Here is a 22,059-nt window from a genome sequence, read left to right on the forward strand (position 1 = left end):
AGGTCCGCATGCGTTCGGCGCGATCCGGGCGAGTTCCCTCGGTCGGGCCGGGAGAAAAGGGAAACTCCGAGGGTGAAAGGCGCGGGGAAAGAGAGGAAAAAAAAAAAAAAAAAAAGGGGTGCAACACGAGGACTTCCCAGGAGGTCACCCATCCTAGTACTACTCTCGCCCAAGCACGCTTAACTTCGGAGTTCTGATGGGATCCGGTGCATTAGTGCTGGTATGATCGCACCCGACATGGTGATGCTAAAGAATGGATATAAGGAAAAGAAGCAGCGCAGCAGGTCCGCATGCGTTCGGCGCGATCCGGGCAGCGGCATCGATGCACCGGCCCACCGAGCGAGTTCCCTCGGTCGGGCCGGGAGAAAAGGGAAACTCCGAGGGTGAAAGGCGCGGGGAAAGAGAGGAAAAAAAAAAAAAAAAAAAAGGGTGCAACACGAGGACTTCCCAGGAGGTCACCCATCCTAGTACTACTCTCGCCCAAGCACGCTTAACTTCGGAGTTCTGATGGGATCCGGTGCATTAGTGCTGGTATGATCGCACCCGACATGGTGATGCTAAAGAATGGATATAAGGAAAAGAAGCAGCGCAGCAGGTCCGCATGCGTTCGGCGCGATCCGGGCGAGTTCCCTCGGTCGGGCCGGGAGAAAAGGGAAACTCCGAGGGTGAAAGGCGCGGGGAAAGAGAGGAAAAAAAAAAAAAAAAAAGGGGTGCAACACGAGGACTTCCCAGGAGGTCACCCATCCTAGTACTACTCTCGCCCAAGCACGCTTAACTTCGGAGATCTGATGGGATCCGGTGCATTAGTGCTGGTATGATCGCACCCGACATGGTGATGCTAAAGAATGGATATAAGGAAAAGAAGCAGCGCAGCAGGTCCGCATGCGTTCGGCGCGATCCGGGCGAGTTCCCTCGGTCGGGCCGGGAGAAAAGGGAAACTCCGAGGGTGAAAGGCGCGGGGAAAGAGAGGAAAAAAAAAAAAAAAAAAGGGGTGCAACACGAGGACTTCCCAGGAGGTCACCCATCCTAGTACTACTCTCGCCCAAGCACGCTTAACTTCGGAGTTCTGATGGGATCCGGTGCATTAGTGCTGGTATGATCGCACCCGACATGGTGATGCTAAAGAATGGATATAAGGAAAAGAAGCAGCGCAGCAGGTCCGCATGCGTTCGGCGCGATCCGGGCGAGTTCCCTCGGTCGGGCCGGGAGAAAAGGGAAACTCCGAGGGTGAAAGGCGCGGGGAAAGAGAGGAAAAAAAAAAAAAAAAAAAGGGGTGCAACACGAGGACTTCCCAGGAGGTCACCCATCCTAGTACTACTCTTGCCCAAGCACGCTTAACTTCGGAGTTCTGATGGGATCCGGTGCATTAGTGCTGGTATGATCGCACCTGACATGGTGATGCTAAAGAATGGATATAAGGAAAAGAAGCAGCGCAGCAGGTCCGCATGCGTTCGGCGCGATCCGGGCAGCGGCATCGATGCACCGGCCCACCGAGCGAGTTCCCTCGGTCGGGCCGGGAGAAAAGGGAAACTCCGAGGGTGAAAGGCGCGGGGAAAGAGAGGAAAAAAAAAAAAAAAAAAAGGGTGCAACACGAGGACTTCCCAGGAGGTCACCCATCCTAGTACTACTCTCGCCCAAGCACGCTTAACTTCGGAGTTCTGATGGGATCCGGTGCATTAGTGCTGGTATGATCGCACCCGACATGGTGATGCTAAAGAATGGATATAAGGAAAAGAAGCAGCGCAGCAGGTCCGCATGCGTTCGGCGCGATCCGGGCGAGTTCCCTCGGTCGGGCCGGGAGAAAAGGGAAACTCCGAGGGTGAAAGGCGCGGGGAAAGAGAGGAAAAAAAAAAAAAAAAAGGGGTGCAACACGAGGATTCTGATGGGATCCGGTGCATTAGTGCTGGTATGATCGCACCCGACATGGTGATGCTAAAGAATGGATATAAGGAAAAGAAGCAGCGCAGCAGGTCCGCATGCGTTCGGCGCGATCCGGGCGAGTTCCCTCGGTCGAGCCGGGAGAAAAGGGAAACTCCGAGAGTGAAAGGCGCGGGGAAAGAGAGGAAAAAAAAAAAAAAAAAAGGGGTGCAACACGAGGACTTCCCAGGAGGTCACCCATCCTAGTACTACTCTCGCCCAAGCACGCTTAACTTCGGAGTTCTGATGGGATCCGGTGCATTAGTGCTGGTATGATCGCACCGGACATGGTGATGCTAAAGAATGGATATAAGGAAAAGAAGCAGCGCAGCAGGTCCGCATGCGTTCGGCGCGATCCGGGCGAGTTCCCTCGGTCGGGCCGGGAGAAAAGGGAAACTCCGAGGGTGAAAGGCGCGGGGAAAGAGAGGAAAAAAAAAAAAAAAAAGGGTGCAACACGAGGACTTCCCAGGAGGTCACCCATCCTAGTACTACTCTCGCCCAAGCACGCTTAACTTCGGAGTTCTGATGGGATCCGGTGCATTAGTGCTGGTATGATCGCACCCAACATGGTGATGCTAAAGAATGGATATAAGGAAAAGAAGCAGCGCAGCAGGTCCGCATGCGTTCGGCGCGATCCGGGCGAGTTCCCTCGGTCGGGACGGGAGAAAAGGGAAACTCCGAGGGTGAAAGGCGCGGGGAAAGAGAGGAAAAAAAAAAAAAAAAAAAGGGGTGCAACACGAGGACTTCCCAGGAGGTCACCCATCCTAGTACTACTCTCGCCCAAGCACGCTTAACTTCGGAGTTCTGATGGGATCCGATGCATTAGTGCTGGTATGATCGCACCCGACATGGTGATGCTAAAGAATGGATATAAGGAAAAGAAGCAGCGCAGCAGGTCCGCATGCGTTCGGCGCGATCCGGGCAGCGGCATCGATGCACCGGCCCACCGAGCGAGTTCCCTCGGTCGGGCCGGGAGAAAAGGGAAACTCCGAGGGTGAAAGGCGCGGGGAAAGAGAGGAAAAAAAAAAAAAAAAAAAAGGGTGCAACACGAGGACTTCCCAGGAGGTCACCCATCCTAGTACTACTCTCGCCCAAGCACGCTTAACTTCGGAGTTCTGATGGGATCCGGTGCATTAGTGCTGGTATGATCGCACCCGACATGGTGATGCTAAAGAATGGATATAAGGAAAAGAAGCAGCGCAGCAGGTCCGCATGCGTTCGGCGCGATCCGGGCGAGTTCCCTCGGTCGGGCCGGGAGAAAAGGGAAACTCCGAGGGTGAAAGGCGCGGGGAAAGAGAGGAAAAAAAAAAAAAAAAAGGGGTGCAACACGAGGACTTCCCAGGAGGTCACCCATCCTAGTACTACTCTCGCCCAAGCACGCTTAACTTCGGAGTTCTGATGGGATCCGGTGCATTAGTGCTGGTATGATCGCACCCGACATGGTGATGCTAAAGAATGGATATAAGGAAAAGAAGCAGCGCAGCAGGTCCGCATGCGTTCGGCGCGATCCGGGCGAGTTCCCTCGGTCGGGCCGGGAGAAAAGGGAAACTCCGAGGGTGAAAGGCGCGGGGAAAGAGAGGAAAAAAAAAAAAAAAAAAGGGGTGCAACACGAGGACTTCCCAGGAGGTCACCCATCCTAGTACTACTCTCGCCCAAGCACGCTTAACTTCGGAGTTCTGATGGGATCCGGTGCATTAGTGCTGGAATGATCGCACCCGACATGGTGATGCTAAAGAATGGATATAAGGAAAAGAAGCAGCGCAGCAGGTCCGCATGCGTTCGGCGCGATCCGGGCAGCGGCATCGATGCACCGGCCCACCGAGCGAGTTCCCTCGGTCGGGCCGGGAGAAAAGGGAAACTCCGAGGGTGAAAGGCGCGGGGAAAGAGAGGAAAAAAAAAAAAAAAAAAAAGGGTGCAACACGAGGACTTCCCAGGAGGTCACCCATCCTAGTACTACTCTCGCCCAAGCACGCTTAACTTCGGAGTTCTGATGGGATCCGGTGCATTAGTGCTGGTATGATCGCACCCGACATGGTGATGCTAAAGAATGGATATAAGGAAAAGAAGCAGCGCAGCAGGTCCGCATGCGTTCGGCGCGATCCGGGCGAGTTCCCTCAGTCGGGCCGGGAGAAAAGGGAAACTCCGAGGGTGAAAGGCGCGGGGAAAGAGAGGAAAAAAAAAAAAAAAAAGGGGTGCAACACGAGGACTTCCCAGGAGGTCACCCATCCTAGTACTACTCTCGCCCAAGCACGCTTAACTTCGGAGTTCTGATGGGATCCGGTGCATTAGTGCTGGTATGATCGCACCCGACATGGTGATGCTAAAGAATGGATATAAGGAAAAGAAGCAGCGCAGCAGGTCCGCATGCGTTCGGCGCGATCCGGGCAGCGGCATCGATGCACCGGCCCACCGAGCGAGTTCCCTCGGTCGGGCCGGGAGAAAAGGGAAACTCCGAGGGTGAAAGGCGCGGGGAAAGAGAGGAAAAAAAAAAAAAAAAAGGGTGCAACACGAGGACTTCCCAGGAGGTCACCCATCCTAGTACTACTCTCGCCCAAGCACGCTTAACTTCGGAGTTCTGATGGGATCCGGTGCATTAGTGCTGGTATGATCGCACCCGACATGGTGATGCTAAAGAATGGATATAAGGAAAAGAAGCAGCGCAGCAGGTCCGCATGCGTTCGGCGCGATCCGGGCGAGTTCCCTCGGTCGGGCCGGGAGAAAAGGGAAACTCCGAGGGTGAAAGGCGCGGGGAAAGAGAGGAAAAAAAAAAAAAAAAAGGGGTGCAACACGAGGACTTCCCAGGAGGTCACCCATCCTAGTACTACTCTCGCCCAAGCACGCTTAACTTCGGAGTTCTGATGGGATCCGGTGCATTAGTGCTGGTATGATCGCACCCGACATGGTGATGCTAAAGAATGGATATAAGGAAAAGAAGCAGCGCAGCAGGTCCGCATGCGTTCGGCGCGATCCGGGCGAGTTCCCTCGGTCGGGCCGGGAGAAAAGGGAAACTCCGAGGGTGAAAGGCGCGGGGAAAGAGAGGAAAAAAAAAAAAAAAAAAGGGGTGCAACACGAGGACTTCCCAGGAGGTCACCCATCCTAGTACTACTCTCGCCCAAGCACGCTTAACTTCGGAGTTCTGATGGGATCCGGTGCATTAGTGCTGGAATGATCGCACCCGACATGGTGATGCTAAAGAATGGATATAAGGAAAAGAAGCAGCGCAGCAGGTCCGCATGCGTTCGGCGCGATCCGGGCAGCGGCATCGATGCACCGGCCCACCGAGCGAGTTCCCTCGGTCGGGCCGGGAGAAAAGGGAAACTCCGAGGGTGAAAGGCGCGGGGAAAGAGAGGAAAAAAAAAAAAAAAAAAAAGGGTGCAACACGAGGACTTCCCAGGAGGTCACCCATCCTAGTACTACTCTCGCCCAAGCACGCTTAACTTCGGAGTTCTGATGGGATCCGGTGCATTAGTGCTGGTATGATCGCACCCGACATGGTGATGCTAAAGAATGGATATAAGGAAAAGAAGCAGCGCAGCAGGTCCGCATGCGTTCGGCGCGATCCGGGCGAGTTCCCTCAGTCGGGCCGGGAGAAAAGGGAAACTCCGAGGGTGAAAGGCGCGGGGAAAGAGAGGAAAAAAAAAAAAAAAAAGGGGTGCAACACGAGGACTTCCCAGGAGGTCACCCATCCTAGTACTACTCTCGCCCAAGCACGCTTAACTTCGGAGTTCTGATGGGATCCGGTGCATTAGTGCTGGTATGATCGCACCCGACATGGTGATGCTAAAGAATGGATATAAGGAAAAGAAGCAGCGCAGCAGGTCCGCATGCGTTCGGCGCGATCCGGGCAGCGGCATCGATGCACCGGCCCACCGAGCGAGTTCCCTCGGTCGGGCCGGGAGAAAAGGGAAACTCCGAGGGTGAAAGGCGCGGGGAAAGAGAGGAAAAAAAAAAAAAAAAAAGGGTGCAACACGAGGACTTCCCAGGAGGTCACCCATCCTAGTACTACTCTCGCCCAAGCACGCTTAACTTCGGAGTTCTGATGGGATCCGGTGCATTAGTGCTGGTATGATCGCACCCAACATGGTGATGCTAAAGAATGGATATAAGGAAAAGAAGCAGCGCAGCAGGTCCGCATGCGTTCGGCGCGATCCGGGCGAGTTCCCTCGGTCGGGCCGGGAGAAAAGGGAAACTCCGAGGGTGAACGGCGCGGGGAAAGAGAGGAAAAAAAAAAAAAAAAAAAGGGGTGCAACACGAGGACTTCCCAGGAGGTCACCCATCCTAGTACTACTCTCGCCCAAGCACGCTTAACTTCGGAGTTCTGATGGGATCCAGTGCATTAGTGCTGGTATGATCGCACCCGACATGGTGATGCTAAAGAATGGATATAAGGAAAAGAAGCAGCGCAGCAGGTCCGCATGCGTTCGGCGCGATCCGGGCGAGTTCCCTCGGTCGGGCCGGGAGAAAAGGGAAACTCCGAGGGTGAAAGGCGCGGGGAAAGAGAGGAAAAAAAAAAAAAAAAAAAAGGGTGCAACACGAGGACTTCCCAGGAGGTCACCCATCCTAGTACTACTCTCGCCCAAGCACGCTTAACTTCGGAGTTCTGATGGGATCCGGTGCATTAGTGCTGGTATGATCGCACCCGACATGGTGATGCTAAAGAATGGATATAAGGAAAAGAAGCAGCGCAGCAGGTCCGCATGCGTTCGGCGCGATCCGGGCGAGTTCCCTCGGTCGAGCCGGGAGAAAAGGGAAACTCCGAGGGTGAAAGGCGCGGGGAAAGAGAGGAAAAAAAAAAAAAAAAAAGGGGTGCAACACGAGGACTTCCCAGGAGGTCACCCATCCTAGTACTACTCTCGCCCAAGCACGCTTAACTTCGGAGTTCTGATGGGATCCGGTGCATTAGTGCTGGTATGATCGCACCCGACATGGTGATGCTAAAGAATGGATATAAGGAAAAGAAGCAGCGCAGCAGGTCCGCATGCGTTCGGCGCGATCCGGGCAGCGGCATCGATGCACCGGCCCACCGAGCGAGTTCCCTCGGTCGGGCCGGGAGAAAAGGGAAACTCCGAGGGTGAAAGGCGCGGGGAAAGAGAGGAAAAAAAAAAAAAAAAAAGGGTGCAACACGAGGACTTCCCAGGAGGTCACCCATCCTAGTACTACTCTCGCCCAAGCACGCTTAACTTCGGAGTTCTGATGGGATCCAGTGCATTAGTGCTGGTATGATCGCACCCGACATGGTGATGCTAAAGAATGGATATAAGGAAAAGAAGCAGCGCAGCAGGTCCGCATGCGTTCGGCGCGATCCGGGCGAGTTCCCTCGGTCGGGCCGGGAGAAAAGGGAAACTCCGAGGGTGAAAGGCGCGGGGAAAGAGAGGAAAAAAAAAAAAAAAAAGGGGTGCAACACGAGGACTTCCCAGGAGGTCACCCATCCTAGTACTACTCTCGCCCAAGCACGCTTAACTTCGGAGTTCTGATGGGATCCGGTGCATTAGTGCTGGTATGATCGCACCCGACATGGTGATGCTAAAGAATGGATATAAGGAAAAGAAGCAGCGCAGCAGGTCCGCATGCGTTCGGCGCGATCCGGGCGAGTTCCCTCGGTCGAGCCGGGAGAAAAGGGAAACTCCGAGGGTGAAAGGCGCGGGGAAAGAGAGGAAAAAAAAAAAAAAAAAAAGGGGTGCAACACGAGGACTTCCCAGGAGGTCACCCATCCTAGTACTACTCTCGCCCAAGCACGCTTAACTTCGGAGTTCTGATGGGATCCGGTGCATTAGTGCTGGTATGATCGCACCCGACATGGTGATGCTAAAGAATGGATATAAGGAAAAGAAGCAGCGCAGCAGGTCCGCATGCGTTCGGCGCGATCCGGGCGAGTTCCCTCGGTCGGGCCGGGAGAAAAGGGAAACTCCGAGGGTGAAAGGCGCGGGGAAAGAGAGGAAAAAAAAAAAAAAAAAAAAAGGGTGCAACACGAGGACTTCCCAGGAGGTCACCCATCCTAGTACTACTCTCGCCCAAGCACGCTTAACTTCGGAGTTCTGATGGGATCCGGTGCATTAGTGCTGGTATGATCGCACCCGACATGGTGATGCTAAAGAATGGATATAAGGAAAAGAAGCAGCGCAGCAGGTCCGCATGCGTTCGGCGCGATCCGGGCGAGTTCCCTCAGTCGGGCCGGGAGAAAAGGGAAACTCCGAGGGTGAAAGGCGCGGGGAAAGAGAGGAAAAAAAAAAAAAAAAAGGGGTGCAACACGAGGACTTCCCAGGAGGTCACCCATCCTAGTACTACTCTCGCCCAAGCACGCTTAACTTCGGAGTTCTGATGGGATCCGGTGCATTAGTGCTGGTATGATCGCACCCGACATGGTGATGCTAAAGAATGGATATAAGGAAAAGAAGCAGCGCAGCAGGTCCGCATGCGTTCGGCGCGATCCGGGCAGCGGCATCGATGCACCGGCCCACCGAGCGAGTTCCCTCGGTCGGGCCGGGAGAAAAGGGAAACTCCGAGGGTGAAAGGCGCGGGGAAAGAGAGGAAAAAAAAAAAAAAAAAGGGTGCAACACGAGGACTTCCCAGGAGGTCACCCATCCTAGTACTACTCTCGCCCAAGCACGCTTAACTTCGGAGTTCTGATGGGATCCGGTGCATTAGTGCTGGTATGATCGCACCCGACATGGTGATGCTAAAGAATGGATATAAGGAAAAGAAGCAGCGCAGCAGGTCCGCATGCGTTCGGCGCGATCCGGGCGAGTTCCCTCGGTCGGGCCGGGAGAAAAGGGAAACTCCGAGGGTGACAGGCGCGGGGAAAGAGAGGAAAAAAAAAAAAAAAAAGGGGTGCAACACGAGGACTTCCCAGGAGGTCACCCATCCTAGTACTACTCTCGCCCAAGCACGCTTAACTTCGGAGTTCTGATGGGATCCGGTGCATTAGTGCTGGTATGATCGCACCCGACATGGTGATGCTAAAGAATGGATATAAGGAAAAGAAGCAGCGCAGCAGGTCCGCATGCGTTCGGCGCGATCCGGGCGAGTTCCCTCGGTCGGGCCGGGAGAAAAGGGAAACTCCGAGGGTGAAAGGCGCGGGGAAAGAGAGGAAAAAAAAAAAAAAAAAAGGGGTGCAACACGAGGACTTCCCAGGAGGTCACCCATCCTAGTACTACTCTCGCCCAAGCACGCTTAACTTCGGAGTTCTGATGGGATCCGGTGCATTAGTGCTGGAATGATCGCACCCGACATGGTGATGCTAAAGAATGGATATAAGGAAAAGAAGCAGCGCAGCAGGTCCGCATGCGTTCGGCGCGATCCGGGCAGCGGCATCGATGCACCGGCCCACCGAGCGAGTTCCCTCGGTCGGGCCGGGAGAAAAGGGAAACTCCGAGGGTGAAAGGCGCGGGGAAAGAGAGGAAAAAAAAAAAAAAAAAAAAGGGTGCAACACGAGGACTTCCCAGGAGGTCACCCATCCTAGTACTACTCTCGCCCAAGCACGCTTAACTTCGGAGTTCTGATGGGATCCGGTGCATTAGTGCTGGTATGATCGCACCCGACATGGTGATGCTAAAGAATGGATATAAGGAAAAGAAGCAGTGCAGCAGGTCCGCATGCGTTCGGCGCGATCCGGGCGAGTTCCCTCAGTCGGGCCGGGAGAAAAGGGAAACTCCGAGGGTGAAAGGCGCGGGGAAAGAGAGGAAAAAAAAAAAAAAAAAGGGGTGCAACACGAGGACTTCCCAGGAGGTCACCCATCCTAGTACTACTCTCGCCCAAGCACGCTTAACTTCGGAGTTCTGATGGGATCCGGTGCATTAGTGCTGGTATGATCGCACCCGACATGGTGATGCTAAAGAATGGATATAAGGAAAAGAAGCAGCGCAGCAGGTCCGCATGCGTTCGGCGCGATCCGGGCAGCGGCATCGATGCACCGGCCCACCGAGCGAGTTCCCTCGGTCGGGCCGGGAGAAAAGGGAAACTCCGAGGGTGAAAGGCGCGGGGAAAGAGAGGAAAAAAAAAAAAAAAAAGGGTGCAACACGAGGACTTCCCAGGAGGTCACCCATCCTAGTACTACTCTCGCCCAAGCACGCTTAACTTCGGAGTTCTGATGGGATCCGGTGCATTAGTGCTGGTATGATCGCACCCGACATGGTGATGCTAAAGAATGGATATAAGGAAAAGAAGCAGCGCAGCAGGTCCGCATGCGTTCGGCGCGATCCGGGCGAGTTCCCTCGGTCGGGCCGGGAGAAAAGGGAAACTCCGAGGGTGAAAGACGCGGGGAAAGAGAGGAAAAAAAAAAAAAAAAAAGGGTGCAACACGAGGACTTCCCAGGAGGTCACCCATCCTAGTACTACTCTCGCCCAAGCACGCTTAACTTCGGAGTTCTGATGGGATCCGATGCATTAGTGCTGGTATGATCGCACCCAACATGGTGATGCTAAAGAATGGATATAAGGAAAAGAAGCAGCGCAGCAGGTCCGCATGCGTTCGGCGCGATCCGGGCGAGTTCCCTCGGTCGGGACGGGAGAAAAGGGAAACTCCGAGGGTGAAAGGCGCGGGGAAAGAGAGGAAAAAAAAAAAAAAAAAAGGGGTGCAACACGAGGACTTCCCAGGAGGTCACCCATCCTAGTACTACTCTCGCCCAAGCACGCTTAACTTCGGAGTTCTGATGGGATCCGATGCATTAGTGCTGGTATGATCGCACCCGACATGGTGATGCTAAAGAATGGATATAAGGAAAAGAAGCAGCGCAGCAGGTCCGCATGCGTTCGGCGCGATCCGGGCAGCGGCATCTATGCACCGGCCCACCGAGCGAGTTCCCTCGGTCGGGCCGGGAGAAAAGGGAAACTCCGAGGGTGAAAGGCGCGGGGAAAGAGAGGAAAAAAAAAAAAAAAAAAAAGGGTGCAACACGAGGACTTCCCAGGAGGTCACCCATCCTAGTACTACTCTCGCCCAAGCACGCTTAACTTCGGAGTTCTGATGGGATCCGGTGCATTAGTGCTGGTATGATCGCACCCAACATGGTGATGCTAAAGAATGGATATAAGGAAAAGAAGCAGCGCAGCAGGTCCGCATGCGTTCGGCGCGATCCGGGCGAGTTCCCTCGGTCGGGCCGGGAGAAAAGGGAAACTCCGAGGGTGAACGGCGCGGGGAAAGAGAGGAAAAAAAAAAAAAAAAAAGGGGTGCAACACGAGGACTTCCCAGGAGGTCACCCATCCTAGTACTACTCTCGCCCAAGCACGCTTAACTTCGGAGTTCTGATGGGATCCGGTGCATTAGTGCTGGTATGATCGCACCCGACATGGTGATGCTAAAGAATGGATATAAGGAAAAGAAGCAGCGCAGCAGGTCCGCATGCGTTCGGCGCGATCCGGGCAGCGGCATCGATGCACCGGCCCACCGAGCGAGTTCCCTCGGTCGGGCCGGGAGAAAAGGGAAACTCCGAGGGTGAAAGGCGCGGGGAAAGAGAGGAAAAAAAAAAAAAAAAAAAAGGGTGCAACACGAGGACTTCCCAGGAGGTCACCCATCCTAGTACTACTCTCGCCCAAGCACGCTTAACTTCGGAGTTCTGATGGGATCCGGTGCATTAGTGCTGGTATGATCGCACCGGACATGGTGATGCTAAAGAATGGATATAAGGAAAAGAAGCAGCGCAGCAGGTCCGCATGCGTTCGGCGCGATCCGGGCGAGTTCCCTCGGTGGGGCCGGGAGAAAAGGGAAACTCCGAGGGTGAAAGGCGCGGGGAAAGAGAGGAAAAAAAAAAAAAAAAAAGGGGTGCAACACGAGGACTTCCCAGGAGGTCACCCATCCTAGTACTACTCTCGCCCAAGCACGCTTAACTTCGGAGTTCTGATGGGATCCGGTGCATTAGTGCTGGTATGATCGCACCCGACATGGTGATGCTAAAGAATGGATATAAGGAAAAGAAGCAGCGCAGCAGGTCCGCATGCGTTCGGCGCGATCCGGGCGAGTTCCCTCGGTCGAGCCGGGAGAAAAGGGAAACTCCGAGGGTGAAAGGCGCGGGGAAAGAGAGGAAAAAAAAAAAAAAAAAAGGGGTGCAACACGAGGACTTCCCAGGAGGTCACCCATCCTAGTACTACTCTCGCCCAAGCACGCTTAACTTCGGAGTTCTGATGGGATCCGGTGCATTAGTGCTGGTATGATCGCACCCGACATGGTGATGCTAAAGAATGGATATAAGGAAAAGAAGCAGCGCAGCAGGTCCGCATGCGTTCGGCGCGATCCGGGCGAGTTCCCTCGGTCGGGCCGGGAGAAAAGGGAAACTCCGAGGGTGAAAGACGCGGGGAAAGAGAGGAAAAAAAAAAAAAAAAAAGGGTGCAACACGAGGACTTCCCAGGAGGTCACCCATCCTAGTACTACTCTCGCCCAAGCACGCTTAACTTCGGAGTTCTGATGGGATCCGATGCATTAGTGCTGGTATGATCGCACCCAACATGGTGATGCTAAAGAATGGATATAAGGAAAAGAAGCAGCGCAGCAGGTCCGCATGCGTTCGGCGCGATCCGGGCGAGTACCCTCGGTCGGGACGGGAGAAAAGGGAAACTCCGAGGGTGAAAGGCGCGGGGAAAGAGAGGAAAAAAAAAAAAAAAAAAAGGGGTGCAACACGAGGACTTCCCAGGAGGTCACCCATCCTAGTACTACTCTCGCCCAAGCACGCTTAACTTCGGAGTTCTGATGGGATCCGATGCATTAGTGCTGGTATGATCGCACCCGACATGGTGATGCTAAAGAATGGATATAAGGAAAAGAAGCTGCGCAGCAGGTCCGCATGCGTTCGGCGCGATCCGGGCAGCGGCATCGATGCACCGGCCCACCGAGCGAGTTCCCTCGGTCGGGCCGGGAGAAAAGGGAAACTCCGAGGGTGAAAGGCGCGGGGAAAGAGAGGAAAAAAAAAAAAAAAAAAAAGGGTGCAACACGAGGACTTCCCAGGAGGTCACCCATCCTAGTACTACTCTCGCCCAAGCACGCTTAACTTCGGAGTTCTGATGGGATCCGGTGCATTAGTGCTGGTATGATCGCACCCGACATGGTGATGCTAAAGAATGGATATAAGGAAAAGAAGCAGCGCAGCAGGTCCGCATGCGTTCGGCGCGATCCGGGCGAGTTCCCTCGGTCGAGCCGGGAGAAAAGGGAAACTCCGAGGGTGAAAGGCGCGGGGAAAGAGAGGAAAAAAAAAAAAAAAAAAGGGGTGCAACACGAGGACTTCCCAGGAGGTCACCCATCCTAGTACTACTCTCGCCCAAGCACGCTTAACTTCGGAGTTCTGATGGGATCCGGTGCATTAGTGCTGGTATGATCGCACCCGACATGGTGATGCTAAAGAATGGATATAAGGAAAAGAAGCAGCGCAGCAGGTCCGCATGCGTTCGGCGCGATCCGGGCGAGTTCCCTCGGTCGGGCCGGGAGAAAAGGGAAACTCCGAGGGTGAAAGGCGCGGGGAAAGAGAGGAAAAAAAAAAAAAAAAGGGGTGCAACACGAGGACTTCCCAGGAGGTCACCCATCCTAGTACTACTCTCGCCCAAGCACGCTTAACTTCGGAGTTCTGATGGGATCCGGTGCATTAGTGCTGGTATGATCGCACCCGACATGGTGATGCTAAAGAATGGATATAAGGAAAAGAAGCAGCGCAGCAGGTCCGCATGCGTTCGGCGCGATCCGGGCGAGTTCCCTCGGTCGGGCCGGGAGAAAAGGGAAACTCCGAGGGTGAAAGGCGCGGGGAAAGAGAGGAAAAAAAAAAAAAAAAAAGGGTGCAACACGAGGACTTCCCAGGAGGTCACCCATCCTAGTACTACTCTCGCCCAAGCACGCTTAACTTCGGAGTTCTGATGGGATCCGGTGCATTAGTGCTGGTATGATCGCACCCAACATGGTGATGCTAAAGAATGGATATAAGGAAAAGAAGCAGCGCAGCAGGTCCGCATGCGTTCGGCGCGATCCGGGCGAGTTCCCTCGGTCGGGACGGGAGAAAAGGGAAACTCCGAGGGTGAAAGGCGCGGGGAAAGAGAGGAAAAAAAAAAAAAAAAAAAGGGGTGCAACACGAGGACTTCCCAGGAGGTCACCCATCCTAGTACTACTCTCGCCCAAGCACGCTTAACTTCGGAGTTCTGATGGGATCCGATGCATTAGTGCTGGTATGATCGCACCCGACATGGTGATGCTAAAGAATGGATATAAGGAAAAGAAGCAGCGCAGCAGGTCCGCATGCGTTCGGCGCGATCCGGGCAGCGGCATCGATGCACCGGCCCACCGAGCGAGTTCCCTCGGTCGGGCCGGGAGAAAAGGGAAACTCCGAGGGTGAAAGGCGCGGGGAAAGAGAGGAAAAAAAAAAAAAAAAAAAAGGGTGCAACACGAGGACTTCCCAGGAGGTCACCCATCCTAGTACTACTCTCGCCCAAGCACGCTTAACTTCGGAGTTCTGATGGGATCCGGTGCATTAGTGCTGGTATGATCGCACCCGACATGGTGATGCTAAAGAATGGATATAAGGAAAAGAAGCAGCGCAGCAGGTCCGCATGCGTTCGGCGCGATCCGGGCGAGTTCCCTCGGTCGGGCCGGGAGAAAAGGGAAACTCCGAGGGTGAAAGGCGCGGGGAAAGAGAGGAAAAAAAAAAAAAAAAAAGGGGTGCAACACGAGGACTTCCCAGGAGGTCACCCATCCTAGTACTACTCTCGCCCAAGCACGCTTAACTTCGGAGTTCTGATGGAATCCGGTGCATTAGTGCTGGTATGATCGCACCCGACATGGTGATGCTAAAGAATGGATATAAGGAAAAGAAGCAGCGCAGCAGGTCCGCATGCGTTCGGCGCGATCCGGGCAGCGGCATCGATGCACCGGCCCACCGAGCGAGTTCCCTCGGTCGGGCCGGGAGAAAAGGGAAACTCCGAGGGTGAAAGGTGCGGGGAAAGAGAGGAAAAAAAAAAAAAAAAAAAGGGTGCAACACGAGGACTTCCCAGGAGGTCACCCATCCTAGTACCACTCTCGCCCAAGCACGCTTAACTTCGGAGTTCTGATGGGATCCGGTGCTTTAGTGCTGGTATGATCGCACCCGACATGGTGATGCTAAAGAATGGATATAAGGAAAAGAAGCAGCGCAGCAGGTCCGCATGCGTTCGGCGCGATCCGGGCAGCGGCATCGATGCACCGGCCCACCGAGCGAGTTCCCTCGGTCGGGCCGGGAGAAAAGGGAAACTCCGAGGGTGAAAGGCGCGGGGAAAGAGAGGAAAAAAAAAAAAAAAAAGGGTGCAACACGAGGACTTCCCAGGAGGTCACCCATCCTAGTACTACTCTCGCCCAAGCACGCTTAACTTCGGAGTTCTGATGGGATCCGGTGCATTAGTGCTGGTATGATCGCACCCGACATGGTGATGCTAAAGAATGGATATAAGGAAAAGAAGCAGCGCAGCAGGTCCGCATGCGTTCGGCGCGATCCGGGCGAGTTCCCTCGGTCGGGCCGGGAGAAAAGGGAAACTCCGAGGGTGAACGGCGCGGGGAAAGAGAGGAAAAAAAAAAAAAAAAAAAGGGGTGCAACACGAGGACTTCCCAGGAGGTCACCCATCCTAGTACTACTCTCGCCCAAGCACGCTTAACTTCGGAGTTCTGATGGGATCCGGTGCATTAGTGCTGGTATGATCGCACCCGACATGGTGATGCTAAAGAATGGATATAAGGAAAAGAAGCAGCGCAGCAGGTCCGCATGCGTTCGGCGCGATCCGGGCGAGTTCCCTCGGTCGGGCCGGGAGAAAAGGGAAACTCCGAGGGTGAACGGCGCGGGGAAAGAGAGGAAAAAAAAAAAAAAAAAAAGGGGTGCAACACGAGGACTTCCCAGGAGGTCACCCATCCTAGTACTACTCTCGCCCAAGCACGCTTAACTTCGGAGTTCTGATGGGATCCGGTGCATTAGTGCTGGTATGATCGCACCCGACATGGTGATGCTAAAGAATGGATATAAGGAAAAGAAGCAGCGCAGCAGGTCCGCATGCGTTCGGCGCGATCCGGGCAGCGGCATCGATGCACCGGCCCACCGAGCGAGTTCCCTCGGTCGGGCCGGGAGAAAAGGGAAACTCCGAGGGTGAAAGGCGCGGGGAAAGAGAGGAAAAAAAAAAAAAAAAAAAAGGGTGCAACACGAGGACTTCCCAGGAGGTCACCCATCCTAGTACTACTCTCGCCCAAGCACGCTTAACTTCGGAGTTCTGATGGGATCCGGTGCATTAGTGCTGGTATGATCGCACCCGACATGGTGATGCTAAAGAATGGATATAAGGAAAAGAAGCAGCGCAGCAGGTCCGCATGCGTTCGGCGCGATCCGGGCAGCGGCATCGATGCACCGGCCCACCGAGCGAGTTCCCTCGGTCGGGCCGGGAGAAAAGGGAAACTCCGAGGGTGAAAGGCGCGGGGAAAGAGAGGAAAAAAAAAAAAAAAAAGGGTGCAACACGAGGACTTCCCAGGAGGTCACCCATCGTAGTACTACTCTCGCCCAAGCACGCTTAACTTCGGAGTTCTGATGGGATCCGGTGCATTAGTGCTGGTATGATCGCACCCGACATGGTGATGCTAAAGAATGGATATAAGGAAAAGAAGCAGCGCAGCAGGTCCGCATGCGTTCGGCGCGATCCGGGCGAGTTCCCTCGGTCGGGCCGGGAGAAAAGGGAAACTCCGAGGGTGAACGGCGCGGGGAAAGAGAGGAAAAAAAAAAAAAAAAAAAGGGGTGCAACACGAGGACTTCCCAGGAGGTCACCCATCCTAGTACTACTCTCGCCCAAGCACGCTTAACTTCGGAGTTCTGATGGGATCCGGTGCATTAGTGCTGGTATGATCGCACCCGACATGGTGATGCTAAAGAATGGATATAAGGAAAAGAAGCAGCGCAGCAGGTCCGCATGCGTTCGGCGCGATCCGGGCGAGTTCCCTCGGTCGGGCCGGGAGAAAAGGGAAACTCCGAGGGTGAAAGGCGCGGGGAAAGAGAGGAAAAAAAAAAAAAAAAAAGGGGTGCAACACGAGGACTTCCCAGGAGGTCACCCATCCTAGTACTACTCTCGCCCAAGCACGCTTAACTTCGGAGTTCTGATGGGATCCGGTGCATTAGTGCTGGTATGATCGCACCCGACATGGTGATGCTAAAGAATGGATATAAGGAAAAGAAGCAGCGCAGCAGGTCCGCATGCGTTCGGCGCGATCCGGGCGAGTTCCCTCGGTCGGGCCGGGAGAAAAGGGAAACTCCGAGGGTGAAAGGCGCGGGGAAAGAGAGGAAAAAAAAAAAAAAAAAAGGGGTGCAACACGAGGACTTCCCAGGAGGTCACCCATCCTAGTACTACTCTCGCCCAAGCACGCTTAACTTCGGAGTTCTGATGGGATCCGGTGCATTAGTGCTGGTATGATCGCACCCGACATGGTGATGCTAAAGAATGGATATAAGGAAAAGAAGCAGCGCAGCAGGTCCGCATGCGTTCGGCGCGATCCGGGCAGCGGCATCGATGCACCGGCCCACCGAGCGAGTTCCCTCGGTCGGGCCGGGAGAAAAGGGAAACTCCGAGGGTGAAAGGCGCGGGGAAAGAGAGGAAAAAAAAAAAAAAAAAAGGGGTGCAACACGAGGACTTCCCAGGAGGTCACCCATCCTAGTACTACTCTCGCCCAAGCACGCTTAACTTCGGAGTTCTGATGGGATCCGGTGCATTAGTGCTGGTATGATCGCACCCGACATGGTGATGCTAAAGAATGGATATAAGGAAAAGAAGCAGCGCAGCAGGTCCGCATGCGTTCGGCGCGATCCGGGCGAGTTCCCTCGGTCGGGCCGGGAGAAAAGGGAAACTCCGAGGGTGAAAGGCGCGGGGAAAGAGAGGAAAAAAAAAAAAAAAAAAAAGGATGCAACACGAGGACTTCCCAGGAGGTCACCCATCCTAGTACTACTCTCGCCCAAGCACGCTTAACTTCGGAGTTCTGATGGGATCCGGTGCATTAGTGCTGGTATGATCGCACCCGACATGGTGATGCTAAAGAATGGATATAAGGAAAAGAAGCAGCGCAGCAGGTCCGCATGCGTTCGGCGCGATCCGGGCAGCGGCATCGATGCACCGGCCCACCGAGCGAGTTCCCTCGGTCGGGCCGGGAGAAAAGGGAAACTCCGAGGGTGAAAGGCGCGGGGAAAGAGAGGAAAAAAAAAAAAAAAAAGGGGTGCAACACGAGGACTTCCCAGGAGGTCACCCATCCTAGTACTACTCTCGCCCAAGCACGCTTAACTTCGGAGTTCTGATGGGATCCGGTGCATTAGTGCTGGTATGATCGCACCCGACATGGTGATGCTAAAGAATGGATATAAGGAAAAGAAGCAGCGCAGCAGGTCCGCATGCGTTCGGCGCGATCCGGGCGAGTTCCCTCGGTCGGGCCGGGAGAAAAGGGAAACTCCGAGGGTGAAAGGCGCGGGGAAAGAGAGGAAAAAAAAAAAAAAAAAAGGGGTGCAACACGAGGACTTCCCAGGAGGTCACCCATCCTAGTACTACTCTCGCCCAAGCACGCTTAACTTCGGAGTTCTGATGGGATCCGGTGCATTAGTGCTGGTATGATCGCACCCGACATGGTGATGCTAAAGAATGGATATAAGGAAAAGAAGCAGCGCAGCAGGTCCGCATGCGTTCGGCGCGATCCGGGCGAGTTCCCTCGGTCGGGCCGGGAGAAAAGGGAAACTCCGAGGGTGAAAGGCGCGGGGAAAGAGAGGAAAAAAAAAAAAAAAAAAGGGGTGCAACACGAGGACTTCCCAGGAGGTCACCCATCCTAGTACTACTCTCGCCCAAGCACGCTTAACTTCGGAGTTCTGATGGGATCCGGTGCATTAGTGCTGGTATGATCGCACCCGACATGGTGATGCTAAAGAATGGATATAAGGAAAAGAAGCAGCGCAGCAGGTCCGCATGCGTTCGGCGCGATCCGGGCAGCGGCATCGATGCACCGGCCCACCGAGCGAGTTCCCTCGGTCGGGCCGGGAGAAAAGGGAAACTCCGAGGGTGAAAGGCGCGGGGAAAGAGAGGAAAAAAAAAAAAAAAAAAGGGGTGCAACACGAGGACTTCCCAGGAGGTCACCCATCCTAGTACTACTCTCGCCCAAGCACGCTTAACTTCGGAGTTCTGATGGGATCCGGTGCATTAGTGCTGGTATGATCGCACCCGACATGGTGATGCTAAAGAATGGATATAAGGAAAAGAAGCAGCGCAGCAGGTCCGCATGCGTTCGGCGCGATCCGGGCGAGTTCCCTCGGTCGGGCCGGGAGAAAAGGGAAACTCCGAGGGTGAAAGGCGCGGGGAAAGAGAGGAAAAAAAAAAAAAAAAAAAAGGATGCAACACGAGGACTTCCCAGGAGGTCACCCATCCTAGTACTACTCTCGCCCAAGCACGCTTAACTTCGGAGTTCTGATGGGATCCGGTGCATTAGTGCTGGTATGATCGCACCCGACATGGTGATGCTAAAGAATGGATATAAGGAAAAGAAGCAGCGCAGCAGGTCCGCATGCGTTCGGCGCGATCCGGGCGAGTTCCCTCGGTCGGGCCGGGAGAAAAGGGAAACTCCGAGGGTGAAAGGCGCGGGGAAAGAGAGGAAAAAAAAAAAAAAAAAAAGGGGTGCAACACGAGGACTTCCCAGGAGGTCACCCATCCTAGTACTACTCTCGCCCAAGCACGCTTAACTTCGGAGTTCTGATGGGATCCGGTGCATTAGTGCTGGTATGATCGCACCCGACATGGTGATGCTAAAGAATGGATATAAGGAAAAGAAGCAGCGCAGCAGGTCCGCATGCGTTCGGCGCGATCCGGGCAGCGGCATCGATGCACCGGCCCACCGAGCGAGTTCCCTCGGTCGGGCCGGGAGAAAAGGGAAACTCCGAGGGTGAAAGGCGCGGGGAAAGAGAGGAAAAAAAAAAAAAAAAAGGGGTGCAACACGAGGACTTCCCAGGAGGTCACCCATCCTAGTACTACTCTCGCCCAAGCACGCTTAACTTCGGAGTTCTGATGGGATCCGGTGCATTAGTGCTGGTATGATCGCACCCGACATGGTGATGCTAAAGAATGGATATAAGGAAAAGAAGCAGCGCAGCAGGTCCGCATGCGTTCGGCGCGATCCGGGCGAGTTCCCTCGGTCGGGCCGGGAGAAAAGGGAAACTCCGAGGGTGAAAGGCGCGGGGAAAGAGAGGAAAAAAAAAAAAAAAAAGGGGTGCAACACGAGGACTTCCCAGGAGGTCACCCATCCTAGTACTACTCTCGCCCAAGCACGCTTAACTTCGGAGTTCTGATGGGATCCGGTGCATTAGTGCTGGTATGATCGCACCCGACATGGTGATGCTAAAGAATGGATATAAGGAAAAGAAGCAGCGCAGCAGGTCCGCATGCGTTCGGCGCGATCCGGGCGAGTTCCCTCGGTCGGGCCGGGAGAAAAGGGAAACTCCGAGGGTGAAAGGCGCGGGGAAAGAGAGGAAAAAAAAAAAAAAAAAAAAGGGGTGCAACACGAGGACTTCCCAGGAGGTCACCCATCCTAGTACTACTCTCGCCCAAGCACGCTTAACTTCGGAGTTCTGATGGGATCCGGTGCATTAGTGCTGGTATGATCGCACCCGACATGGTGATGCTAAAGAATGGATATAAGGAAAAGAAGCAGCGCAGCAGGTCCGCATGCGTTCGGCGCGATCCGGGCGAGTTCCCTCGGTCGGGCCGGGAGAAAAGGGAAACTCCGAGGGTGAAAGGCGCGGGGAAAGAGAGGAAAAAAAAAAAAAAAAAAAGGGGTGCAACACGAGGACTTCCGAGGAGGTCACCCATCATAGTACTACTCTCGCCCAAGCACGCTTAACTTCGGAGTTCTGATGGGATCCGGTGCATTAGTGCTGGTATGATCGCACCCGACATGGTGATGCTAAAGAATGGATATAAGGAAAAGAAGCAGCGCAGCAGGTCCGCATGCGTTCGGCGCGATCCGGGCGAGTTCCCTCGGTCGGGCCGGGAGAAAAGGGAAACTCCGAGGGTGAAAGGCGCGGGGAAAGAGAGGAAAAAAAAAAACAAAAGGGGTGCAACACGAGGACTTCCCAGGAGGTCACCCATCCTAGTACTACTCTCGCCCAAGCACGCTTAACTTCGGAGTTCTGATGGGATCCGGTGCATTAGTGCTGGTATAATCGCACCCGACATGGTGATGCTAAAGAATGGATATAAGGAAAAGAAGCAGCGCAGCAGGTCCGCATGCGTTCGGCGCGATCCGGGCGAGTTCCCTCGGTCGGGCCGGGAGAAAAGGGAAACTCCGAGGGTGAAAGGCGCGGGGAAAGAGAGGAAAAAAAAAAAAAAAAAAAAAGAATGCAACACGAGGACTTCCCAGGAGGTCACCCATCCTAGTACTACTCTCGCCCAAGCACGCTTAACTTCGGAGTTCTGATGGGATCCGGTGCATTAGTGCTGGTATGATCGCACCCGACATGGTGATGCTAAAGAATGGATATAAGGAAAAGAAGCAGCGCAGCAGGTCCGCATGCGTTCGGCGCGATCCGGGCGAGTTCCCTCGGTCGGGCCGGGAGAAAAGGGAAACTCCGAGGGTGAAAGGCGCGGGGAAAGAGAGGAAAAAAAAAAAAAAAAAAGGGGTGCAACACGAGGACTTCCCAGGAGGTCACCCATCCTAGTACTACTCTCGCCCAAGCACGCTTAACTTCGGAGTTCTGATGGGATCCGGTGCATTAGTGCTGGTATGATCGCACCCGACATGGTGATGCTAAAGAATGGATATAAGGAAAAGAAGCAGCGCAGCAGGTCCGCATGCGTTCGGCGCGATCCGGGCGAGTTCCCTCGGTCGGGCCGGGAGAAAAGGGAAACTCCGAGGGTGAAAGGCGCGGGGAAAGAGAGGAAAAAAAAAAAAAAAAAAAAAGGATGCAACACGAGGACTTCCCAGGAGGTCACCCATCCTAGTACTACTCTCGCCCAAGCACGCTTAACTTCGGAGTTCTGATGGGATCCGGTGCATTAGTGCTGGTATGATCGCACCCGACATGGTGATGCTAAAGAATGGATATAAGGAAAAGAAGCAGCGCAGCAGGTCCGCATGCGTTCGGCGCGATCCGGGCGAGTTCCCTCGGTCGGGCCGGGAGAAAAGGGAAACTCCGAGGGTGAAAGGCGCGGGGAAAGAGAG

The 22,059-nt window shown here is 54.4% G+C and overlaps 75 non-coding genes across 75 annotated transcripts; all 75 read right to left on the reverse strand.

Annotated features, from left to right (window-relative positions):
• Positions 1 to 115: 115 nt before the first annotated feature.
• LOC132802833 (5S ribosomal RNA) lies at positions 116 to 234 on the reverse strand. The gene has a single exon (XR_009637938.1). It is a non-coding gene; the product is annotated as a 5S ribosomal RNA (ribosomal RNA).
• A 192-nt stretch (positions 235 to 426) lies between these two features.
• On the reverse strand, positions 427 to 545 carry LOC132801092 (5S ribosomal RNA). The gene has a single exon (XR_009636208.1). It is a non-coding gene; the product is annotated as a 5S ribosomal RNA (ribosomal RNA).
• Positions 546 to 707: 162 nt separating this feature from the next.
• Positions 708 to 826, reverse strand: LOC132801277 (5S ribosomal RNA). Its single transcript, XR_009636393.1, has one exon. It is a non-coding gene; the product is annotated as a 5S ribosomal RNA (ribosomal RNA).
• A 162-nt stretch (positions 827 to 988) lies between these two features.
• LOC132802834 (5S ribosomal RNA) lies at positions 989 to 1,107 on the reverse strand. The gene has a single exon (XR_009637939.1). It is a non-coding gene; the product is annotated as a 5S ribosomal RNA (ribosomal RNA).
• A 163-nt stretch (positions 1,108 to 1,270) lies between these two features.
• On the reverse strand, positions 1,271 to 1,389 carry LOC132801942 (5S ribosomal RNA). The gene has a single exon (XR_009637063.1). It is a non-coding gene; the product is annotated as a 5S ribosomal RNA (ribosomal RNA).
• A 191-nt stretch (positions 1,390 to 1,580) lies between these two features.
• LOC132801093 (5S ribosomal RNA) lies at positions 1,581 to 1,699 on the reverse strand. The gene has a single exon (XR_009636209.1). It is a non-coding gene; the product is annotated as a 5S ribosomal RNA (ribosomal RNA).
• A 383-nt stretch (positions 1,700 to 2,082) lies between these two features.
• LOC132801692 (5S ribosomal RNA) lies at positions 2,083 to 2,201 on the reverse strand. Its single transcript, XR_009636812.1, has one exon. It is a non-coding gene; the product is annotated as a 5S ribosomal RNA (ribosomal RNA).
• A 160-nt stretch (positions 2,202 to 2,361) lies between these two features.
• LOC132801095 (5S ribosomal RNA) lies at positions 2,362 to 2,480 on the reverse strand. The gene has a single exon (XR_009636211.1). It is a non-coding gene; the product is annotated as a 5S ribosomal RNA (ribosomal RNA).
• Positions 2,481 to 2,643: 163 nt separating this feature from the next.
• On the reverse strand, positions 2,644 to 2,762 carry LOC132801583 (5S ribosomal RNA). Its single transcript, XR_009636701.1, has one exon. It is a non-coding gene; the product is annotated as a 5S ribosomal RNA (ribosomal RNA).
• Positions 2,763 to 2,954: 192 nt separating this feature from the next.
• Positions 2,955 to 3,073, reverse strand: LOC132801096 (5S ribosomal RNA). Its single transcript, XR_009636212.1, has one exon. It is a non-coding gene; the product is annotated as a 5S ribosomal RNA (ribosomal RNA).
• Positions 3,074 to 3,234: 161 nt separating this feature from the next.
• On the reverse strand, positions 3,235 to 3,353 carry LOC132802835 (5S ribosomal RNA). Its single transcript, XR_009637940.1, has one exon. It is a non-coding gene; the product is annotated as a 5S ribosomal RNA (ribosomal RNA).
• A 162-nt stretch (positions 3,354 to 3,515) lies between these two features.
• Positions 3,516 to 3,634, reverse strand: LOC132801481 (5S ribosomal RNA). Its single transcript, XR_009636597.1, has one exon. It is a non-coding gene; the product is annotated as a 5S ribosomal RNA (ribosomal RNA).
• A 192-nt stretch (positions 3,635 to 3,826) lies between these two features.
• LOC132801097 (5S ribosomal RNA) lies at positions 3,827 to 3,945 on the reverse strand. The gene has a single exon (XR_009636213.1). It is a non-coding gene; the product is annotated as a 5S ribosomal RNA (ribosomal RNA).
• A 161-nt stretch (positions 3,946 to 4,106) lies between these two features.
• On the reverse strand, positions 4,107 to 4,225 carry LOC132802836 (5S ribosomal RNA). Its single transcript, XR_009637941.1, has one exon. It is a non-coding gene; the product is annotated as a 5S ribosomal RNA (ribosomal RNA).
• A 189-nt stretch (positions 4,226 to 4,414) lies between these two features.
• Positions 4,415 to 4,533, reverse strand: LOC132801098 (5S ribosomal RNA). Its single transcript, XR_009636214.1, has one exon. It is a non-coding gene; the product is annotated as a 5S ribosomal RNA (ribosomal RNA).
• A 161-nt stretch (positions 4,534 to 4,694) lies between these two features.
• On the reverse strand, positions 4,695 to 4,813 carry LOC132802837 (5S ribosomal RNA). The gene has a single exon (XR_009637942.1). It is a non-coding gene; the product is annotated as a 5S ribosomal RNA (ribosomal RNA).
• Positions 4,814 to 4,975: 162 nt separating this feature from the next.
• LOC132801482 (5S ribosomal RNA) lies at positions 4,976 to 5,094 on the reverse strand. Its single transcript, XR_009636598.1, has one exon. It is a non-coding gene; the product is annotated as a 5S ribosomal RNA (ribosomal RNA).
• A 192-nt stretch (positions 5,095 to 5,286) lies between these two features.
• Positions 5,287 to 5,405, reverse strand: LOC132801099 (5S ribosomal RNA). Its single transcript, XR_009636215.1, has one exon. It is a non-coding gene; the product is annotated as a 5S ribosomal RNA (ribosomal RNA).
• Positions 5,406 to 5,566: 161 nt separating this feature from the next.
• LOC132802838 (5S ribosomal RNA) lies at positions 5,567 to 5,685 on the reverse strand. Its single transcript, XR_009637943.1, has one exon. It is a non-coding gene; the product is annotated as a 5S ribosomal RNA (ribosomal RNA).
• A 190-nt stretch (positions 5,686 to 5,875) lies between these two features.
• On the reverse strand, positions 5,876 to 5,994 carry LOC132801100 (5S ribosomal RNA). Its single transcript, XR_009636216.1, has one exon. It is a non-coding gene; the product is annotated as a 5S ribosomal RNA (ribosomal RNA).
• Positions 5,995 to 6,157: 163 nt separating this feature from the next.
• Positions 6,158 to 6,276, reverse strand: LOC132801430 (5S ribosomal RNA). Its single transcript, XR_009636546.1, has one exon. It is a non-coding gene; the product is annotated as a 5S ribosomal RNA (ribosomal RNA).
• A 163-nt stretch (positions 6,277 to 6,439) lies between these two features.
• On the reverse strand, positions 6,440 to 6,558 carry LOC132801101 (5S ribosomal RNA). Its single transcript, XR_009636217.1, has one exon. It is a non-coding gene; the product is annotated as a 5S ribosomal RNA (ribosomal RNA).
• A 162-nt stretch (positions 6,559 to 6,720) lies between these two features.
• On the reverse strand, positions 6,721 to 6,839 carry LOC132802840 (5S ribosomal RNA). Its single transcript, XR_009637945.1, has one exon. It is a non-coding gene; the product is annotated as a 5S ribosomal RNA (ribosomal RNA).
• A 190-nt stretch (positions 6,840 to 7,029) lies between these two features.
• LOC132801507 (5S ribosomal RNA) lies at positions 7,030 to 7,148 on the reverse strand. The gene has a single exon (XR_009636623.1). It is a non-coding gene; the product is annotated as a 5S ribosomal RNA (ribosomal RNA).
• A 161-nt stretch (positions 7,149 to 7,309) lies between these two features.
• LOC132802841 (5S ribosomal RNA) lies at positions 7,310 to 7,428 on the reverse strand. Its single transcript, XR_009637946.1, has one exon. It is a non-coding gene; the product is annotated as a 5S ribosomal RNA (ribosomal RNA).
• A 163-nt stretch (positions 7,429 to 7,591) lies between these two features.
• LOC132802842 (5S ribosomal RNA) lies at positions 7,592 to 7,710 on the reverse strand. The gene has a single exon (XR_009637947.1). It is a non-coding gene; the product is annotated as a 5S ribosomal RNA (ribosomal RNA).
• A 164-nt stretch (positions 7,711 to 7,874) lies between these two features.
• Positions 7,875 to 7,993, reverse strand: LOC132801102 (5S ribosomal RNA). The gene has a single exon (XR_009636218.1). It is a non-coding gene; the product is annotated as a 5S ribosomal RNA (ribosomal RNA).
• Positions 7,994 to 8,154: 161 nt separating this feature from the next.
• LOC132802843 (5S ribosomal RNA) lies at positions 8,155 to 8,273 on the reverse strand. The gene has a single exon (XR_009637948.1). It is a non-coding gene; the product is annotated as a 5S ribosomal RNA (ribosomal RNA).
• Positions 8,274 to 8,462: 189 nt separating this feature from the next.
• On the reverse strand, positions 8,463 to 8,581 carry LOC132801103 (5S ribosomal RNA). Its single transcript, XR_009636219.1, has one exon. It is a non-coding gene; the product is annotated as a 5S ribosomal RNA (ribosomal RNA).
• A 161-nt stretch (positions 8,582 to 8,742) lies between these two features.
• LOC132802844 (5S ribosomal RNA) lies at positions 8,743 to 8,861 on the reverse strand. The gene has a single exon (XR_009637949.1). It is a non-coding gene; the product is annotated as a 5S ribosomal RNA (ribosomal RNA).
• A 162-nt stretch (positions 8,862 to 9,023) lies between these two features.
• Positions 9,024 to 9,142, reverse strand: LOC132801483 (5S ribosomal RNA). Its single transcript, XR_009636599.1, has one exon. It is a non-coding gene; the product is annotated as a 5S ribosomal RNA (ribosomal RNA).
• A 192-nt stretch (positions 9,143 to 9,334) lies between these two features.
• LOC132801104 (5S ribosomal RNA) lies at positions 9,335 to 9,453 on the reverse strand. Its single transcript, XR_009636220.1, has one exon. It is a non-coding gene; the product is annotated as a 5S ribosomal RNA (ribosomal RNA).
• A 161-nt stretch (positions 9,454 to 9,614) lies between these two features.
• On the reverse strand, positions 9,615 to 9,733 carry LOC132802845 (5S ribosomal RNA). Its single transcript, XR_009637950.1, has one exon. It is a non-coding gene; the product is annotated as a 5S ribosomal RNA (ribosomal RNA).
• A 189-nt stretch (positions 9,734 to 9,922) lies between these two features.
• Positions 9,923 to 10,041, reverse strand: LOC132801106 (5S ribosomal RNA). Its single transcript, XR_009636222.1, has one exon. It is a non-coding gene; the product is annotated as a 5S ribosomal RNA (ribosomal RNA).
• A 161-nt stretch (positions 10,042 to 10,202) lies between these two features.
• On the reverse strand, positions 10,203 to 10,321 carry LOC132801682 (5S ribosomal RNA). The gene has a single exon (XR_009636802.1). It is a non-coding gene; the product is annotated as a 5S ribosomal RNA (ribosomal RNA).
• A 162-nt stretch (positions 10,322 to 10,483) lies between these two features.
• On the reverse strand, positions 10,484 to 10,602 carry LOC132801585 (5S ribosomal RNA). The gene has a single exon (XR_009636704.1). It is a non-coding gene; the product is annotated as a 5S ribosomal RNA (ribosomal RNA).
• Positions 10,603 to 10,794: 192 nt separating this feature from the next.
• LOC132801107 (5S ribosomal RNA) lies at positions 10,795 to 10,913 on the reverse strand. The gene has a single exon (XR_009636223.1). It is a non-coding gene; the product is annotated as a 5S ribosomal RNA (ribosomal RNA).
• Positions 10,914 to 11,075: 162 nt separating this feature from the next.
• Positions 11,076 to 11,194, reverse strand: LOC132802846 (5S ribosomal RNA). The gene has a single exon (XR_009637951.1). It is a non-coding gene; the product is annotated as a 5S ribosomal RNA (ribosomal RNA).
• A 192-nt stretch (positions 11,195 to 11,386) lies between these two features.
• LOC132801772 (5S ribosomal RNA) lies at positions 11,387 to 11,505 on the reverse strand. Its single transcript, XR_009636893.1, has one exon. It is a non-coding gene; the product is annotated as a 5S ribosomal RNA (ribosomal RNA).
• Positions 11,506 to 11,667: 162 nt separating this feature from the next.
• Positions 11,668 to 11,786, reverse strand: LOC132802847 (5S ribosomal RNA). Its single transcript, XR_009637952.1, has one exon. It is a non-coding gene; the product is annotated as a 5S ribosomal RNA (ribosomal RNA).
• A 162-nt stretch (positions 11,787 to 11,948) lies between these two features.
• On the reverse strand, positions 11,949 to 12,067 carry LOC132802848 (5S ribosomal RNA). The gene has a single exon (XR_009637953.1). It is a non-coding gene; the product is annotated as a 5S ribosomal RNA (ribosomal RNA).
• Positions 12,068 to 12,228: 161 nt separating this feature from the next.
• Positions 12,229 to 12,347, reverse strand: LOC132801683 (5S ribosomal RNA). The gene has a single exon (XR_009636803.1). It is a non-coding gene; the product is annotated as a 5S ribosomal RNA (ribosomal RNA).
• A 163-nt stretch (positions 12,348 to 12,510) lies between these two features.
• On the reverse strand, positions 12,511 to 12,629 carry LOC132801586 (5S ribosomal RNA). The gene has a single exon (XR_009636705.1). It is a non-coding gene; the product is annotated as a 5S ribosomal RNA (ribosomal RNA).
• Positions 12,630 to 12,821: 192 nt separating this feature from the next.
• LOC132801108 (5S ribosomal RNA) lies at positions 12,822 to 12,940 on the reverse strand. The gene has a single exon (XR_009636224.1). It is a non-coding gene; the product is annotated as a 5S ribosomal RNA (ribosomal RNA).
• A 162-nt stretch (positions 12,941 to 13,102) lies between these two features.
• On the reverse strand, positions 13,103 to 13,221 carry LOC132802849 (5S ribosomal RNA). Its single transcript, XR_009637954.1, has one exon. It is a non-coding gene; the product is annotated as a 5S ribosomal RNA (ribosomal RNA).
• Positions 13,222 to 13,381: 160 nt separating this feature from the next.
• On the reverse strand, positions 13,382 to 13,500 carry LOC132802851 (5S ribosomal RNA). Its single transcript, XR_009637956.1, has one exon. It is a non-coding gene; the product is annotated as a 5S ribosomal RNA (ribosomal RNA).
• A 161-nt stretch (positions 13,501 to 13,661) lies between these two features.
• Positions 13,662 to 13,780, reverse strand: LOC132801109 (5S ribosomal RNA). Its single transcript, XR_009636225.1, has one exon. It is a non-coding gene; the product is annotated as a 5S ribosomal RNA (ribosomal RNA).
• Positions 13,781 to 13,943: 163 nt separating this feature from the next.
• Positions 13,944 to 14,062, reverse strand: LOC132801587 (5S ribosomal RNA). The gene has a single exon (XR_009636706.1). It is a non-coding gene; the product is annotated as a 5S ribosomal RNA (ribosomal RNA).
• A 192-nt stretch (positions 14,063 to 14,254) lies between these two features.
• LOC132801110 (5S ribosomal RNA) lies at positions 14,255 to 14,373 on the reverse strand. Its single transcript, XR_009636226.1, has one exon. It is a non-coding gene; the product is annotated as a 5S ribosomal RNA (ribosomal RNA).
• Positions 14,374 to 14,535: 162 nt separating this feature from the next.
• On the reverse strand, positions 14,536 to 14,654 carry LOC132801522 (5S ribosomal RNA). The gene has a single exon (XR_009636638.1). It is a non-coding gene; the product is annotated as a 5S ribosomal RNA (ribosomal RNA).
• Positions 14,655 to 14,845: 191 nt separating this feature from the next.
• On the reverse strand, positions 14,846 to 14,964 carry LOC132801461 (5S ribosomal RNA). The gene has a single exon (XR_009636577.1). It is a non-coding gene; the product is annotated as a 5S ribosomal RNA (ribosomal RNA).
• A 189-nt stretch (positions 14,965 to 15,153) lies between these two features.
• On the reverse strand, positions 15,154 to 15,272 carry LOC132801112 (5S ribosomal RNA). The gene has a single exon (XR_009636228.1). It is a non-coding gene; the product is annotated as a 5S ribosomal RNA (ribosomal RNA).
• Positions 15,273 to 15,435: 163 nt separating this feature from the next.
• On the reverse strand, positions 15,436 to 15,554 carry LOC132802852 (5S ribosomal RNA). Its single transcript, XR_009637957.1, has one exon. It is a non-coding gene; the product is annotated as a 5S ribosomal RNA (ribosomal RNA).
• Positions 15,555 to 15,717: 163 nt separating this feature from the next.
• On the reverse strand, positions 15,718 to 15,836 carry LOC132802853 (5S ribosomal RNA). Its single transcript, XR_009637958.1, has one exon. It is a non-coding gene; the product is annotated as a 5S ribosomal RNA (ribosomal RNA).
• A 192-nt stretch (positions 15,837 to 16,028) lies between these two features.
• Positions 16,029 to 16,147, reverse strand: LOC132801113 (5S ribosomal RNA). The gene has a single exon (XR_009636229.1). It is a non-coding gene; the product is annotated as a 5S ribosomal RNA (ribosomal RNA).
• A 189-nt stretch (positions 16,148 to 16,336) lies between these two features.
• On the reverse strand, positions 16,337 to 16,455 carry LOC132801349 (5S ribosomal RNA). The gene has a single exon (XR_009636465.1). It is a non-coding gene; the product is annotated as a 5S ribosomal RNA (ribosomal RNA).
• A 163-nt stretch (positions 16,456 to 16,618) lies between these two features.
• On the reverse strand, positions 16,619 to 16,737 carry LOC132802854 (5S ribosomal RNA). Its single transcript, XR_009637959.1, has one exon. It is a non-coding gene; the product is annotated as a 5S ribosomal RNA (ribosomal RNA).
• A 162-nt stretch (positions 16,738 to 16,899) lies between these two features.
• Positions 16,900 to 17,018, reverse strand: LOC132802855 (5S ribosomal RNA). Its single transcript, XR_009637960.1, has one exon. It is a non-coding gene; the product is annotated as a 5S ribosomal RNA (ribosomal RNA).
• Positions 17,019 to 17,180: 162 nt separating this feature from the next.
• LOC132802856 (5S ribosomal RNA) lies at positions 17,181 to 17,299 on the reverse strand. The gene has a single exon (XR_009637961.1). It is a non-coding gene; the product is annotated as a 5S ribosomal RNA (ribosomal RNA).
• Positions 17,300 to 17,490: 191 nt separating this feature from the next.
• Positions 17,491 to 17,609, reverse strand: LOC132802857 (5S ribosomal RNA). Its single transcript, XR_009637962.1, has one exon. It is a non-coding gene; the product is annotated as a 5S ribosomal RNA (ribosomal RNA).
• Positions 17,610 to 17,772: 163 nt separating this feature from the next.
• On the reverse strand, positions 17,773 to 17,891 carry LOC132801367 (5S ribosomal RNA). The gene has a single exon (XR_009636483.1). It is a non-coding gene; the product is annotated as a 5S ribosomal RNA (ribosomal RNA).
• A 190-nt stretch (positions 17,892 to 18,081) lies between these two features.
• On the reverse strand, positions 18,082 to 18,200 carry LOC132802858 (5S ribosomal RNA). The gene has a single exon (XR_009637963.1). It is a non-coding gene; the product is annotated as a 5S ribosomal RNA (ribosomal RNA).
• Positions 18,201 to 18,362: 162 nt separating this feature from the next.
• On the reverse strand, positions 18,363 to 18,481 carry LOC132802859 (5S ribosomal RNA). The gene has a single exon (XR_009637964.1). It is a non-coding gene; the product is annotated as a 5S ribosomal RNA (ribosomal RNA).
• A 162-nt stretch (positions 18,482 to 18,643) lies between these two features.
• Positions 18,644 to 18,762, reverse strand: LOC132802860 (5S ribosomal RNA). The gene has a single exon (XR_009637965.1). It is a non-coding gene; the product is annotated as a 5S ribosomal RNA (ribosomal RNA).
• A 191-nt stretch (positions 18,763 to 18,953) lies between these two features.
• LOC132802862 (5S ribosomal RNA) lies at positions 18,954 to 19,072 on the reverse strand. The gene has a single exon (XR_009637967.1). It is a non-coding gene; the product is annotated as a 5S ribosomal RNA (ribosomal RNA).
• A 163-nt stretch (positions 19,073 to 19,235) lies between these two features.
• LOC132801368 (5S ribosomal RNA) lies at positions 19,236 to 19,354 on the reverse strand. Its single transcript, XR_009636484.1, has one exon. It is a non-coding gene; the product is annotated as a 5S ribosomal RNA (ribosomal RNA).
• Positions 19,355 to 19,517: 163 nt separating this feature from the next.
• Positions 19,518 to 19,636, reverse strand: LOC132802863 (5S ribosomal RNA). The gene has a single exon (XR_009637968.1). It is a non-coding gene; the product is annotated as a 5S ribosomal RNA (ribosomal RNA).
• Positions 19,637 to 19,826: 190 nt separating this feature from the next.
• LOC132802864 (5S ribosomal RNA) lies at positions 19,827 to 19,945 on the reverse strand. Its single transcript, XR_009637969.1, has one exon. It is a non-coding gene; the product is annotated as a 5S ribosomal RNA (ribosomal RNA).
• Positions 19,946 to 20,106: 161 nt separating this feature from the next.
• LOC132802865 (5S ribosomal RNA) lies at positions 20,107 to 20,225 on the reverse strand. Its single transcript, XR_009637970.1, has one exon. It is a non-coding gene; the product is annotated as a 5S ribosomal RNA (ribosomal RNA).
• A 164-nt stretch (positions 20,226 to 20,389) lies between these two features.
• LOC132802866 (5S ribosomal RNA) lies at positions 20,390 to 20,508 on the reverse strand. The gene has a single exon (XR_009637971.1). It is a non-coding gene; the product is annotated as a 5S ribosomal RNA (ribosomal RNA).
• Positions 20,509 to 20,671: 163 nt separating this feature from the next.
• Positions 20,672 to 20,790, reverse strand: LOC132801706 (5S ribosomal RNA). Its single transcript, XR_009636826.1, has one exon. It is a non-coding gene; the product is annotated as a 5S ribosomal RNA (ribosomal RNA).
• Positions 20,791 to 20,950: 160 nt separating this feature from the next.
• Positions 20,951 to 21,069, reverse strand: LOC132801365 (5S ribosomal RNA). The gene has a single exon (XR_009636481.1). It is a non-coding gene; the product is annotated as a 5S ribosomal RNA (ribosomal RNA).
• Positions 21,070 to 21,233: 164 nt separating this feature from the next.
• On the reverse strand, positions 21,234 to 21,352 carry LOC132801501 (5S ribosomal RNA). Its single transcript, XR_009636617.1, has one exon. It is a non-coding gene; the product is annotated as a 5S ribosomal RNA (ribosomal RNA).
• A 162-nt stretch (positions 21,353 to 21,514) lies between these two features.
• On the reverse strand, positions 21,515 to 21,633 carry LOC132802867 (5S ribosomal RNA). The gene has a single exon (XR_009637972.1). It is a non-coding gene; the product is annotated as a 5S ribosomal RNA (ribosomal RNA).
• Positions 21,634 to 21,797: 164 nt separating this feature from the next.
• LOC132801369 (5S ribosomal RNA) lies at positions 21,798 to 21,916 on the reverse strand. Its single transcript, XR_009636485.1, has one exon. It is a non-coding gene; the product is annotated as a 5S ribosomal RNA (ribosomal RNA).
• Between the last annotated feature and the right edge of the window lie 143 nt (positions 21,917 to 22,059).

Source organism: Ziziphus jujuba, chromosome 2 (genome assembly GCF_031755915.1).
Source record: "Ziziphus jujuba cultivar Dongzao chromosome 2, ASM3175591v1".
NCBI classification, from domain to species: Eukaryota; Viridiplantae; Streptophyta; class Magnoliopsida; order Rosales; family Rhamnaceae; genus Ziziphus; species Ziziphus jujuba.